The following is a 15,372-nucleotide window of genomic DNA, read 5'->3' as shown; positions in this document are numbered from 1 at the left end:
AGGCTCGACGCGTAATCACGTTTCTTGGGAGGTGCACATCCGGTTATATAAAAGGCCGTGTGTAGCGCTAAATGGGTTTCCCAACAGGTCCCAAGTTACAACGTAGATTTCCCACATTAGTCTAAATGTTGTTGCTCGTCACATGGATATGATGACGATAGCTTCTCTCTGTTTAGATCCACCCTTAGCATCACTGTTCAACAGCACTGTGTAATCAAAAGCTATTAAGGCTACCTTTAATATTCAGTTTGATGCTTTTATTATCTAAATATTAATACCCTTCATCGTTATTCCTTCGTGCTTGCCTCATGTTCAAAGTGCTATTCACATTTAGCGTGTTTAAAATACATAGCATATCATTCTAACTGCATTACTGTAAAAATAACAGGAATAAAGTACTGGGGTATTCAGAGAGGGCAACCACCAATGCACAAATTAAGTCCGAAGAAATTTAACGGGTTCTTCTTTTTCCTTCCTTTTGGCATAATCTTGGTAGATGAGTGACAGTAAACTGTAGGCTTGGTGTCAAGTCTTCCAGTACAACCTCAAGAACCCTTCAAACAAGGAACTTAACTTATATTTCTACGACCTGTAGGACATAGTTCCAGTTTTGGTTCCTGGACTCAGTTCCTGCCTCTGAGTCAATATTAGAGCGAGAGGTGGTAAACTGGATGAATATTATTAAAATGTAAACCGCAGTTCCTGTAGGCAGACCGGGCTGAAAGGGAGAATGTAAGAGTGTGGGCAAAAACACTGAAGCAGGCTATTGTAATATTCATTTTGATTCTATATTAGAGCACAGTGGTTGTTTTAAATATTGCAAAATGGGGAAAGTCTCACCCAGAAATCTACATACTAAAAACACCATTTGCAGTGCAAACAGAAATATTTTTAAAATTTTTCACTTCTCTTTCTTTTCAACCACAGACACACATACACAGTCAAATCTTCATGTCTTCCTTATCAGAAAGAATCCCTCTCACCTGCAGCTAAACAGCAACATAATATGTGAAAAAAAAATAACTTTTTAAACTTACTAACTAACTAAATAAACTGCGAACCTGGACGTCCCAACGCTACAAATCAAATCCTGGGTTTCTGCTTCCTGAAATGACGAATCCAAAACATCTTTGTCCACAGAAACTTTGTCCCATTGGTGTCAGCCATGGGACTCAATCTTTCTATTTCTAATAATAAACAAAAAAATGACAACACGGGTTTTAGCACTTGCTGTTCTGCTGCTCTGAGCTGTGCTAATGCCGTTAGGCTTTTAAGCAGTGTGAAGCAGACAGAGCGAGAACGGCTCCTGTGCTGTGAATGAAGCTGACTCCATTTGTGACAATAGGGAGATGAAAGCTCCAAGTGCGCACTAATGAGAGAAGCAGCAGGAACACCTACTTAATACGACAACTTCCCCTCTCTTTATTGAGCAATTACTTTTAAGTAGCCGCTTTGTGAACAAGGAATCCTAATCAGTGATTAAAGTTATTTGAGAGGCCGTAAGAGGTGTAATTGGTTATTGGGAACCCTGAGTATTGTTAAGGGGGTGACAAAGGGGTGCGGATGGATCCAGCTGTGACGCTGAGGGACTTGTATTTAACTTTTGTTTTTAACTAAGTGATACATTTATTAACACTTCAAATACTGATAATTGTGAGCGACTCATTCTTGAATGTATGCGGGCGACTGCTCTTTAGTATAGTGTATTTTATTATCCCGTCCACGTGGATTTGAATCAGTTTTTCTAAATTATGTAGTTTAGAGGGGCTTCTGTGCCTCGGATGGAGGAGTTATAAATTTTGAGGGTCTTGTTCACCACGTTGGGGCAGACTGGAGCGACAGATTGACAGATGAATTGGTGGATCTTCTGCCAGGATGCTGTACTGGTCTGTTGTTGTAAAGAGAGCGCAAGGCATAAAGAAGAAGTTATCGTTTTACCAGTCAGTCGATCTAAATTCGTATGCCTCACATATGGCCGTGAGCTGGGGGTACTGAGGATGAAAGCCGCGGAAACTAGCTGGTTCGTGCACCTGGCTCGAATGCTTGGGTGAATTTTTGTGTTTCTGTTCTACTGGTAGGAAACTGCAAGACAGAACCAAGACACGAGGAGAGATTACATATTTTGGCTGGCCTAGTAAGGCCTCGGGATCCCATTTAAGACTTGGACCGGAGAGAGACGAGTCCAGGTATCTCTGCTTAAACTGTGACTTGAATACAGGTAAGTGTCAGAAGATGGACGGATGGAAAGATTTCAGTATTTGAGTTGCACGATAAACTAGTCAAGCGTCATGAAAATTTCCCCCGATGACAAAAAATGATTATATCTTCAAAAACAATGAAAAACTGGAGAAATCAACTCAGTTTTCTCAAGAAAATATCACAGAACAGATGCAGATCTCCTTCTAGTTTCAGAGACTCCATTCATGCATATTGTGGAGGGAATTATCAGCAGTGGAGGTGTGAAGTCTCAGAATGCTCTTGTTAAAAGTGTTACAGATAAGCGATTTCAGCAGAGGAATAAAAGAATCTTTGCAGGTTGTAAATGAGTGTTTGTTGTAGTACTTCTGATCTGGACTAAGGATTAGTCAGTTCTGTGGGGGCAGGAAGATTGTTGAGCATATGTTTTCAGATTTACATATGTACAACATTATCAGAGTTACACGTGTGTAAGCGGTGGCCATCTGGCCTCTAAGGACTTAGGACAAAGCCTGGCAAAGAATATAACTGCCTTTCGCATAACATAGCCCACATTTCTGCAAACAGAACAGTGTGCAGCAGAAAGAGCACAAACTGAGGAAACCTAAAATACAGGGAAAGAGCGATTTGGGCGCGCAGCACATAAATCCTCTCCCACAATATGAACTTGATTTACTACTGAAAGCTTGAGCCTCTGCTGTCTGTTAGCATTTACACATGCTGCACTGAGCCTAAACAAGGGCAGGACAGTGATCCAGCGTCGGTCCACACATGGTGGCCAAAGTTTAAGAACGTTAACAATACCCATCCTCTAAAATCAGTCTTTTACGTCTGTACAAATGTGAAATAACCGATATTCCAAATAAAGGGAAGTCAGGAAAAAAAGCTTTGTTTTATTGAGCAGCAAATACATAATCCCTCTCAGACAAAATGGACAAAAAGTATTTCAAGTCCACATGTTTTATCTCCACATACCCACTCCAAATGTTCTGTGGAAGAGGTTGAGAGCACATTGTTTTGACATAATTATGGACTCGTTTTATTCCATCTTCCGCTGGTAAAGAGCAGCTGAGCCCTGTTCCTAATTAGCATGATATGTATAGAAGAGTGATTTACGACTTCATTTGGTTTAGAGATGCAAGGGAGGGATTTGAAGTCTTTGGAGATGTACTTGTTTTAAGTGTAAAAGGAGCAGACCAAAATTGGCTTCTGCTATTCTACGGAGAAATCCCACAGGAGGAAAAAAAACTGCGATCAGGAACAATAGGCGGATTATGTTTTCGCACAAAAGCAAAGAAACAAATACTGAGGAAAGGTGAACGCTTGAAACGATCAATGGGCTGAACAATTAGCGTCTTAAGATGTGTTGTTAGCAGCGTTTTGTGATGAGCAAAAGCGTGATTCATCAAAGGTGCAGAGGGGAGCTTTGCTGTCGTTTCTTCTAAACAAAGTGGTGAGCAAGTAAATGAAGCGAGTCAAATGTCACAGCAGAAAGCCACCGCTGTGTAAACTCTGCCAGTTTCATAACGTGAAACCTTTTCACAGAGACAATCGGCTGCAAGCCTGCAGACGAGCCGGTTCTTGTGCGCAACGAGTTGTGCCGTCAACTTTTACTTATAACACATGGCTTCGTGATCCGATAAAATGACACATTCGTAAGGAGGTTTTTCTAAAGCCAACAAGTAGAGTTGAAGACCGTAAATGTTAAAATCAAATTTAAGCGTAATTAAATTTAACGGATGTTTAATGTAACTTCTTAGGTGTCCTGACGCGTTTGAGTCACTGAGCTGTTCGGAAACATCTTTAATCATTTAAAGAGATGTTTAAAGCACCAATACAAGAAGTTAATCTAACACAGCAACTGGAGGAGCTGAGTGCTCTCTCCAAATACTGATCAGAATGTCATGTGCTCATAGTGAATCAAAGGAAATGCCACATCAAATCATATCATCGACGGAGTACTCATACAAAAAGCGACACATAATGAATCACCAACAAGCTTGGAGAATAAAACGTTTGTTCTCGAGCATTAGGAATATATCTAAGAAGTGTTATATTAGTAGGAATTATGTTATGCATACAACTCTATTACTGTGCAGCTACACTGAACGTGTAATAATATGCAGACAGCTACGCTTCCATTACAGTTGATTAAGAAGTCTACACCATGTGTGAGAAAAAAGAAAATGCCATGAAAATAGAAAATAGATTAGTTGCTATTTTTTTCTCCTTTTTATCTTTGGTCTGCTTAGTCATTTCACAGAGAAATGCTTCATTCATCACTAAAAATGAGCACCGACTCTGGTATCAGTATTTATTTTTGCCAGTCCCAGCAGGCTGTTGGATTCCAACATAGATGACGGTCAATGTTTCACAAAGCTGCTCTGGCTCCAAAAACTAAAGACACGACAGCATCTAAAAGCAAAAGCTCACCATGTTTGGCAAATGATTTGCAGACACAGTGGATTTGGGGTCACCACAGGGTTAGAGCTACAGGAAAGGAGAGAGCTGTGCCAGAAGGCTTCCAATGAATCTACAGTTTGGGCGTATGACCAAAAGTGACCAAAAGAATAGGAGTCGAACAAACTGAAAATTGTTTTTCTTCGTAGGACGGAAGAGATCACCCTAACAGGAAAAGAAAAAGAAGAACACTTTCGGTGCAGAGCTGCTGCTCCATTGGGTCCAAAAGATGCCAATTGAAGTGTTTTGAACAACTGATCTAGAGGCCTCCTGCTCTCAATGTCTCGTAAGCTTAGAGGAGAACACATCTCTCATCTGCAATAAGAATATCGTAGGATCCTAAAACCTGAAACTTGGCATGTTTGGCTGTTTCTGGTGCCACCCAAACCGGACACGGGCGGGATGAAACAAATCACCTGGGCCAATCTATCAGCTGACTGATCACAGGTAGTGCAGATATTCGGGATCGTTAATGATGAGTGCCGAAACGCCTAAATGCTTATGGCAACTTGGCATCAATATCATCGTCTTTCAAAGCACCTCGAGCACAATCGATCTCCTCTGATCTCAGAAGTTAAGTAGGGTCAGGTCTGGTTAGTACTCGGATGGGCCGCCCGGAAATACCAACTGGTGTAAGCTCAGAGGTGGCTGTGGCTTAGGAGTATCCTCGGGCAAGATACCGAACCCCAAGTTGCTTGCGATGCATTCATCGTGAGTGTGAATGTTCGATAGAAAGCTCTTCGGCATAGAGAGAATGGGTGTGTGTGAAAGGGTTAATGAGGCCTGTAGTATAAAGCACTTTGAGGGTTCAAGCAGAGTAGAAAAACACTATGTAAGAACCAGTCCATTTACCATACATTATGCTGGGCTATGAGAATGTCCGATTGAACAAATAAAAGCACTGCTACATTTAGCATTAGCCCAGAAAAAATGTAAATTAAAAATGTAAATTTCTCATTTTTAGATTGAATTTTTGACATCATGTACAAAGGAAATGTAATCATTTTAAGGATGATGAAGTTTATTATTGCTGTTATTTGATAAAATCCAAAGCTAAACTATGAATGACTAGAAGGCCAAGATTTCCCATGTGCAAGTTCAGTTTTCGAGATCTTACTCAGCAGTCAAACTTCCTTACATTATGTAGACACAACCATAAAAGAATAGACAGGATATGTAGAACACCGTTTTAGCAATACTACAAACTTTGAGGACGAGCCGTGAGATTTAGAGAAGTGAAATGTCTCATACTTGTAAGATTACGCTAAAAATCTGTGGCTGTTACAGCCCGATGAAATACACACTGTAATAAATATCGTTAGCACGGAGGAAACAACATTGCGCGAAACTTCCAAGCAGAAAGATTCTCCTCGGTTAAGACTTTGCACACACGGCAGAAAACACACAAGTAGCTGAAGTAGAGCGTGTGTTCCAGTTAAGATAAAAGTAGCCTTGTTACGCGCTGTGAGCTGGAGCCTGTGGTATCTACGGGGACACTGACACACTCAGTGGTGGATTTCCTGTAAATTCTCCTGGTGACACCCATGAGGGACTCTGACATAACAACCGGTAGTCAGTTTGCCTCTGGCCAGTCAAGCAGGGAGGAATAAAAACAGCTTATGCACATGTTCGACACTTTGGAACTGCTCTGAGCAAACAATTAGCAGGTTTCTGGTAACTTAACGTGAAAAAGTTCTTTGTTTTAAACAGCAGAATAACAGCACTTCTCAGATGTTTAACTTTCACTATGATTAGCCCACTGCACAAAAAGTTTTATCTTGATAACAAGCAGAAAGACATTATGAGACATAACAGTGAGTTACTGACGCAAAATAACTTCAGTATCAAAGGTTGTGGTTTTGGGGCTATCGCTTCACATCAATCAGACTATAAAGCATTTAATATTTGAAATATTCTGAATGGAAATGCAAATGATGACTCACTCCAGAGTGATTCAGTTTCCCATGCTGTGTCTGACAGTTTTTGTTCACACCATATACATGTTTACATTCATTTCATGGAGGGGGAAAAATCCCCATCTGAACGCTTGAGTAAGATCATTCTAAACAGAATTTCAGAGCAGCTGTTTGCACTAAGCAATGGATCAACGACAAGGCCCCTCTAACGACTGAAACGCCTCTCAAAATAGTGTCAGAGTTGGAATGTGGAGAAAAAAGGCACAAGACAAAATTCAAAAGACACCCCTGGTGTGAAATCTGAAGAGAGTCAGCAGAAAGCGAATCTCCGGTCTGTGTCGTGAGGACGGTCTCTGTCCTCAACATCACGTTTACCATCCCGTTCTCGCGCGTAGGTCACAGCGAAACAGAGAAGTCCCAGGGAGCGCTGAGCGGACACTGACTCGTCATCAGCATGTTTTGATCTGTTCGCACAGCTGCACGACTGCTAAACATTTTAACCAGCATACCTCTCTCTATGACTATGAAAGCAAAACATGTCAAAGAAGAACATTAGCTCTAAAACAGGCCGTTTCTCATAAAATATAATGATTTATTCCTCTGGGTTTTAAGGAAAGGCCGCAGTGTCCTACATCAATAACACATGGGCTTTTTTAACTATTTTCAGAGCTTGACGGCACCCATTAAATGACACACTGTTGTCAATACCGTTTTAGCAAAGCTGGGCCTAATATGCTTCAGAGGAGTAGTTTTCGTTGCAGAGATGTTGCAGTGGATTGCGTTACCTCGTACAGTTATTCATCATATTTTGTCCATCTCTCCCACAGGATGTTGCATCGTGATTTTAAAAATCACACAACCTTTAAAAAAATTTGCAAAAATAAATCTTTAAAGCTAAGCTCCGGCGTAAAAGCCGGCATTAAAAAAAAAACTGGAGCATTAGTGGCTCTACGAAAAAACAATCAAACCTTCCTACAGTGCATGTACCATATGAGATCAACTTAAACCCCAAAATCTTTTATTGGAAGGAACTTTGAGTCTCTGTCTGAGACATATATGTCTTTCACTTCCTATTTTCTGGGGCTTTAATCAGAACAAGTGATCCTCAAATAAAAAATAAACAAATAAATAAAATCTAAATGCAGGTTTGGCTAACTGTCTGCCACCCCGTCTGCACACAGTAAACATGGCCTCAGAATGCTCATTCCAGCCCCAATGCTGGCCCCTGCTAGACAAAAGGGACAGCAGGGTGCTGTGCCAAATTGACTTGTCCCTAATTTTTTATGCTAATCCTCAATTTTACATCAGGCAGTCCCCACGTTTGATATAACAGATATTAAACAGATAAATGAGGAGACACCCAGATAATCTGTTCATAAAGACGTCTTATCCGCTGACAAGTGGAGATGTCTGCAGATGGCTTTACATATTTGCATGATCAAAACGCTGACAACAACCAATCGAGTGTCATTTCTAAATGTTTTAATGGAAAGGGGAACGCTTAAGCAGCCCATGAAAGCTCAGTACTCTGCAAAATCTGCAAGAGGCTGCAACCTATAGATGTTTAATCAACAGTGTCACGTAGAACTAAACCCAGAGCAGCTGGAAACATCTGCACATGTGCAGAAGAAGAGGCTATTTGACAGTTTTCCCAGTTTATGTAAATACAGTAAAAAGTGACATTGAAAGGTCAGGTTTCCATGGGTCACTTTGACCTCATTCAGCTCAGCAGAGTAAAACATTTACATTACAAAGTACAACACTGCAATTATTATATAATGTACAGATGTATTCCCACCCTCTTCATATTGTTTCATTAATCCTCTTAATACCCGGACAATGCATAACGCGGAAAATAAGACGGTGGCTATGGGTGTGGATTAAATGTTGGTGAAGTGACATTTTAAAATCTCAAGGGTTTAATGGAGCCACAAATCATAAACTGGCCATGAAAATACTTTTTTTCCTAATTTACAACAGGAGCAGTGCTGTGGGCTGGGGTAAAAATCAATACTCAAAACTGAGCCTCATTTATTCTGTGTGGTGTAGCGCTGGAATTTGGACACTGGTTGAAGAAAGGCGATCACAAAAACCAGTGATGTACATAACTTAAAATGAGAATTCTTAAGATTTGTACCAATTCAGAGTCTTTTTCCATACAATTTATAATTGGAAATGTTCAGTAAAAGTGTTAAGTTATAACAACATACATTTCTTCTGCTGCACTCTGTATGCACACTGCTGATCTCCTTACATATTTTCTCCTAATTAATGCAACATAAACAAGCAAGCATTAAAGGCAGGCCTATTGTATTAAAGCACACCTATAGATCCCACTAATGTCATTATAGCAGCATCGTATTAATCTAAAAGATCTAATGTTTTCTTGGGCGTTTAAAACTTTGAAAATAATAATTTCATGCTCGTTGTCTCAAACCACCACACATTTAAGGACCTTTTTTATGGCAAATGTAACACTAGGAGGATTCAAAGGACAAAGAGCACACAAACCATCCTAAACTTGGTAGCAAGTTTCCTACTTCCTACTCAGAAAAAGAGCCAGACCTTGGTGCTGCCAGTGACTCTTACAAATGAGTAAGTTTATCAGAACTCTCCCAAAATGTACAGATTTAAAAGCATGAATCATCCATGGTAATTACTGGGATAATCTGGCTAGATTAATCTGGATGAGCAAAATGGGCAAAAATTATGGATTCAGCCCTACCAACATCAATCCTGGACCTCCTGGTAGAAGGCTAAAGAGGCTTTGGAACATCCCTGCTCAGGTAATTCTAATGCAGTAACTAAGATACAGTTTTGAATCAATAAGACAGGTGGGAATGACTACTGATGGGCTTCAACATTAAAAAAATATTAAAAAGTGTGAAGAGCCACTGGTCAGACATAAGAGAAAGCACCTGACACACACGATGGTTAACAACCTGCTCACAGGTCACGCTTCCAGTTCCTCTTCCCAGACTCACTCTACTTGGGATTCACACATTTCCACATCATCTTCCTTCACCCCAACCAAACACACTGCAGAACCAACTCTGCTGATAATGACGACAACGAAAAGATGCCAGCAAGGACGACAAAACTTTGTCCAGTTATGACTCTCGGGGATCTGAGAAAGTGGATTTGATGATTACAAAGCCAAAGAGCTGCACAACCAGCTCTAAAAGCAACGCACAGCAAACCTAGATGATGTCTCAGACCCAGTCTTTCTCAGTTACACTTCACCTAACCTCAACATGAGTCTTCTTTCTTTATCTTTAATCTTATCAAATTTCTATATCTGTGACTTACCAGCAGCAGTCTGCCTGCACAGAAAAAAATTAACATATCACCAAATTTAATCTCACAAAATATCAGCTTAACCTCACCAAATCTGTCACAACTGCTACCATTTTCACCATGTGAGTCTGTCTCCGTCATCATGGCAAAATGCGTTCCTGGGAAAATATAATGTACCAGCAAAGGCGGTTTGATTACTTTGGCGGGTGTTAATATGTCTGTGGAAAGATGCTGTCAGTGCAACAGAATCACTAATGTGTGAAATGAAGTGATGAAGCTTGTGTAATAGTTGAAATCAAACTGAGGGCAGGAGTTTGAAGATGGGTGCCGTCCAACCCAACAGCAGTAAAGTTGAACCTTGCCTCTAGTTAATGAATTATTTAACAATCAGGTATAATGTCTTAACCTAAACTGGACCAGTATAAAAGTGCAGCAGTTATAAAGTCAAACATGTCCAACTTTCCAGTTTTACAGGTAAAGCCGGCGCAGATGAAACGAGGTGAAGCTGCCATCTTTTAAAAATATGTTTTTCCAATGCGAGCAGATATCTTATGGAAACTTTTCACTTTTCTGTGTCACTCTTCAGTTTACTTCCTCAGGCTAAGCTACATCTTTTACAGGCCACCCAAATGGTGTGCAAACATTTTTTTCAGCTTTGTAGGTCATGTTCGCTTTCAAAGTTTAAAGATGGACAAGGTCTGCTTTGTGCAACAGAATCACTGATGTGTGAAATGAAGTGATGCAGCTTGGTGTTGCGTGTGCAAAAGAGCAGTGTGGTGTTCCTCAAGGCTCCATCCTGGGGTCTTTACCATTCAATACTCATACAGTGGGGAAATAACAACAATAAATGCAGCTTCTGCTGTTAAAGATGTCAAGTCAAGGACACACATATAAATTTTAAGTGCAAGTACATTAAAACAATATTATCACAATAAGAATTCATAAGAATTGTTCTCAGACTTCAGAAAACTTGATGATCAAGTAAACAAGCTCATCATTCTGTCTGTTCTTTGTTTATAACACAATTATAGGGACAATTAAAAGGTGAAACTGTATATTAGTACAGGGAATGTACTTTAAAAAAAGCTCAATGTGTCTTTTCATGACACCTTCAGCTTTTTTTCCTCTTACCCTAATTTTTTTCTACGAAAAGGGCTTCGTGTCACCTTGTGTGAAGCATATAAAGAGTTTTGATTTTGAAAGCTTAAAAGCTGCTTTACAGCTTCAATTGTTGTTTTTTTATTTTTCTCAAATGCTGGGCAGAGCTCAAAAAGAAGCCATCTAAGAACAATTTTTACACCACCAACATCTGGAGTACAAGACGGTCTGTAAGTCAAACCACAAACCCCTACAGACAGCAGTGTTTTCAGCCTGACAGTGTGCTCTCGTCCTGGTGAATTTCATAACCGTTTCCCCTGTTTTGGAAATCTAGGGCTCTCGGGGGGGTTTGAGGGCAGAGGTTTAGATAATTTTCACATTACAACACATAACTGGAAGGGAAAGTGAGGACAGAGAATATTATTGTTTGTGTTTGCAGCTCCGTCTTTACAATAGGAGCATATGCAAAATAAAAGCATCAATTCCTTTAAAACGTCTATAAGTAGCTCTGAGTAGGTCATAATGTTTCAGGTTTCAGTGTTATTTCTTGGCAGTAAAAGAAAAAAACCGCTTCCTGTGTTCTCGTCCGCTCTCTTATTTACACAAAAAGATTTTTTAAACAATTTGCATACGTCTTCCTATTATTGTGCTGTAGAAAACGTGTGCTAATGCAAAGTATGACTTTATAAAGGTAAAAATATACAGCACACTGTACAGATTTAATTCCATTTGCTTCCTTTTTCTACTGAAGAATATGAATTTAGAAAAAAGAAAATTGATTATTATAAGCAACTCCACGTCAAAGTGGAATCCACATATTTTAGCTTTATTTTAAATAATCTTTATATGACATGACATTCTTAATAACAATCTTAATTGTAACCTTACATTTCAACACGTATTGCATATGAAGTTGCAGAACTAGAGTCTTTTTTTTTTTTTTCACAAAAACAAGCCATCAGCTCCCAGGGGACCTAAAAAAAGCAGACAACACAAGGCTTCCTGCACTCACACTTGACTGCAAACCACACTGCCAACACTGCTTGTAAATTAGACATGCAATAACACCTCTGCCGCAATTAATAGCCAGAAATTCAATATTGTAAACAGGCGATAACTGGTGAATTATCCAGTTTTTAAGGGAAACTCAAAAATAAAGCAAATAAAACCGCCCATTTCACAGAGGACTACAGAACAGGATGATATAATAACCCAAACGTTACCTAGAAATTCTCCAAATCTCAGAGCAACAAGAAGGTCAGAACAACTTTGATGGTTGATTATGTGAAAGACCTCTGTAAAAGTTTCTAGAGACGCTTTCATGAGGCTAATTTTAGGTGTTTAGTCACACTGTGAGCCAAACACAGCAGCTGTGCACAGCTGTGGCTCAGGAGCCAGAGCAGGTCGTCTGTTCAATTAATTTTTTATTTACATAACACCAGCTCATAGAAAACTACAGGGGAGAGGAGTCCTGGCATAAAAACACACAGGGAATGAAAAGAAGGGAGCCGAGAGGAACTGAAGTGCATCATGGGAAGTTCCCGGGCCCATAGTAGCATATCTAAGGGATGGTTCAGGTATACCTGATGAAGCCCTGAGTGTAAGCCTTACCAAGGCTATTCTGGTAATCAGAAGGTCAGCAGCTCGATCCACTGCTCCTGCATCAATCTATAACTCATCCTGATTGGGTGTCAAATATAAAGTTCTTAAAACAAGCTCCTGTATGAATGTGCAAGTAAAAATGCATAAATGCAGTTTGAATGGTTAAAAATATAAACATAATCTATAAATACAAGTCCATTTAATATTGATCTAAATTCTTTAATATTAATATTATCTTTAATATTAACTAGTTAACTAGTATTTACTACTTATTTAGACTCTTTTTCTCCAATTGATCATCAACGTGTCTTTTATACCCCAGTCCTACAAAAGTCCTGCGATTAATTAATGTTTCAATCCTAAATATGATCAACCGATCTCCAACTAACAAATAAATAAATAAAAACAAAAGGCTCTTTATCATCACTTCATATATGTTTCAGTGTCTTTCATCAAGGAGGTTTTTAGGGATGAAAATCATGTTGTATGTACATTGTATGAATTATACTGTGTGGAAATCAATTTTAAGTTAAGTACAACAGCCACACAGAGGAGGTGGCTGTTGTAGAGCCACAAGATACAGTTGGGATACTAAAAAGCAAATGTTTCTCAGGGCGGGAGCATCAAATTACATTAATCTGGGAATATTTGTTGAACAAGCAGCTGTAGCATTGGCTATGTAACACTGACGTTCAAGCTGGCAGTAGTTAAACCGTTAGCTGATCCAGCTGCCTTAGCTAATTATAGGCCAATGTCTAACTTATCTTTTAATCTCAAAAATTCTTGAAAGAGTAGCTGTAACAGCTAACAGATCATCTGCAGAGTTATGATTTATTTAAAGTCGGGTTTCAGAACTCACCCCAGTACAGAAATGGTTATAAATGTAAAGGTTACAAATGATCTTCTTCTGGCCTCTGACAGCAGATTCATCTCTGTACTTGTCCTGCTCGACCTCAGTGCAGTGTTTAATACTGTTGCCCATAATACTTTACAGCGATTAGAGCATGCTGTAGCTATTACAGGTACTGTGCTGCAGCTGTTTGAATCATAACCATCTAATAGGCTCCAATTTATTTATGTAAATGGAGAGTTGTCTTCACACACTAAGGTTAATTATGGAGTTCCACAGGGTTCAGTGCTAGGACCCATTCTGTTTCCATTATACACACCTCCAGCGTTTTGACTTTATTGTTATTATTTTCTAGCTTCTTCTGATTTTGTATCAGTCCTTAGGGTTTTTTGGTTCTTGTGTCTTGTTGTATCCTGGTGTTGTGTTCGTGTCTTTCAGTGTGTGTTTATAAAACAGTCTGTGTACTTCCTGTTTTACTTTGATGGTCTATGTCTGTTCACACTGTGTTCACCTTGTGTCTTCCTGTCATCACGTCCATTAGGATCAGCTGTGCTTCCCTCCTATGTGTCATTGCCTGATTACCTTGTGTGTGTGTATATATAGTGGGTGTCGGTCTGTGCTCTTTGTCGGCTCGTATGCGTTAGTTGGCGTTTCTCCGCGTCTCTCTGCCCTCATCCCACGTTGCTCCCTGTATGTGGCGTGTTCCAGGTTTGTTCTTTAATTTTCCCCCAGTTCAGGTCATTTCTTAGTGCTGTTCTTACCACTCTCGCTTTTGTTTGTATATCGCTGGTTGTAAATAAAACGCTCACTCGCATCAAGCCAGCGCCTGCATTTTGGGTCCACACCAGACGGCTTGCCCGGCAACCCGTGACACCAATTTTCTGCTTCAGATAAAACTGAGATTATTGTACTCGGCTCTACAAATCTTAGAAAAATGGTATCTAACCAGATTCTTACTCTGGATTGCATAAGCTTGGCCTCCAGTTAATGAATGATTTAACGATCAGGTATAATTGCTTAACCTAAACTGGACCAGTATAAAAGTGCAGCAGTTATAAAGTCAAACATGTCCAACTTTCCAGTTTTAGAGGTAAAGCCGGCGCAGATGAAACGAGGTGAAGCTGCCATCTTTTAAAAATATGTTTTTCTAATGTAGCAGATGCCTTATGGAAACTTTTTGCTTTTCTGTGTCACTCTTCACAGTTTACTTCCTCGGGCTAAGCTGCATCCTTTACAGGTCACCCAAATAATGTGCAAACGTTTTTTTCACAGCCGCACTCTCATCAACTGTGCTGCAGTGACTGTAGATCACGTTGGCTTTCATCTTGACAATGGCTAAAGAAGTGTTTGGTATTTTACACACCTGTGAACAAACTCATGTGTGTAATTTAGCACTTACATAATAAATGAAAACGTATCTGCCTTACTAGATCTTAGTGCCGCAGATGACACCCAACTTTATCTATTAGATTTTATTCTTAGAAACATGGTATCTAACCAGATTCTTATTCTGGATGGCATTACCTTGGCCTCTAGTAATACTGTGAGAAAACCTGGAGTTATATGTGTAGTTTAGTATATGTAGAACTGCTTTCTTTCATTTGCGCAATATTTCAAAAATTAGAAAAATCCTGTCTCAGTGTGATGCTGACAAACTAGTTCATGCGTGTATTACTTCTAGGTCTTGAATAGGCACCATCTTGTTTTAACAATCGTATAGTACCGTATCACCCCATTAGAGCACTTCACCCTGAAACTGTAAGCTTACTTGTGGGCTTACTCTAGCTTACTTGTGGTTCCTAGAGTATTTAAGTGCAGAATGGGAGGCAGAGCTTTCAGCTTCAAGGCACCTCTCCTGTGGATCCAGCTTCCAGTTTGGATTCACGAGACAGACATCCTCTTTATTTTTGAGATTAGGCTTAAAACCATCCTTTTTAATAAAGGATATTTTTA

General features: G+C 39.7%; 1 protein-coding gene across 4 annotated transcripts in view; it reads right to left on the bottom strand.

The window, feature by feature from the left end:
• lpp (LIM domain containing preferred translocation partner in lipoma) overlaps nucleotides 1-15,372 on the bottom strand; it is a 187,391-nt gene that overhangs the window by 101,959 nt on the left and 70,060 nt on the right. The gene's annotated exons all lie outside the window — the stretch shown is intronic.

Source organism: Perissodus microlepis, chromosome 23 (genome assembly GCF_051167445.1).
Source record: "Perissodus microlepis isolate ML-2025 ecotype Zambia chromosome 23, ASM5116744v1, whole genome shotgun sequence".
In the NCBI taxonomy this organism is placed as follows: domain Eukaryota; kingdom Metazoa; phylum Chordata; class Actinopteri; order Cichliformes; family Cichlidae; genus Perissodus; species Perissodus microlepis.
The sequence above is the reverse complement of the archived record's forward strand: the minus strand, read 5'-3'. Positions and strand labels throughout refer to the sequence as shown.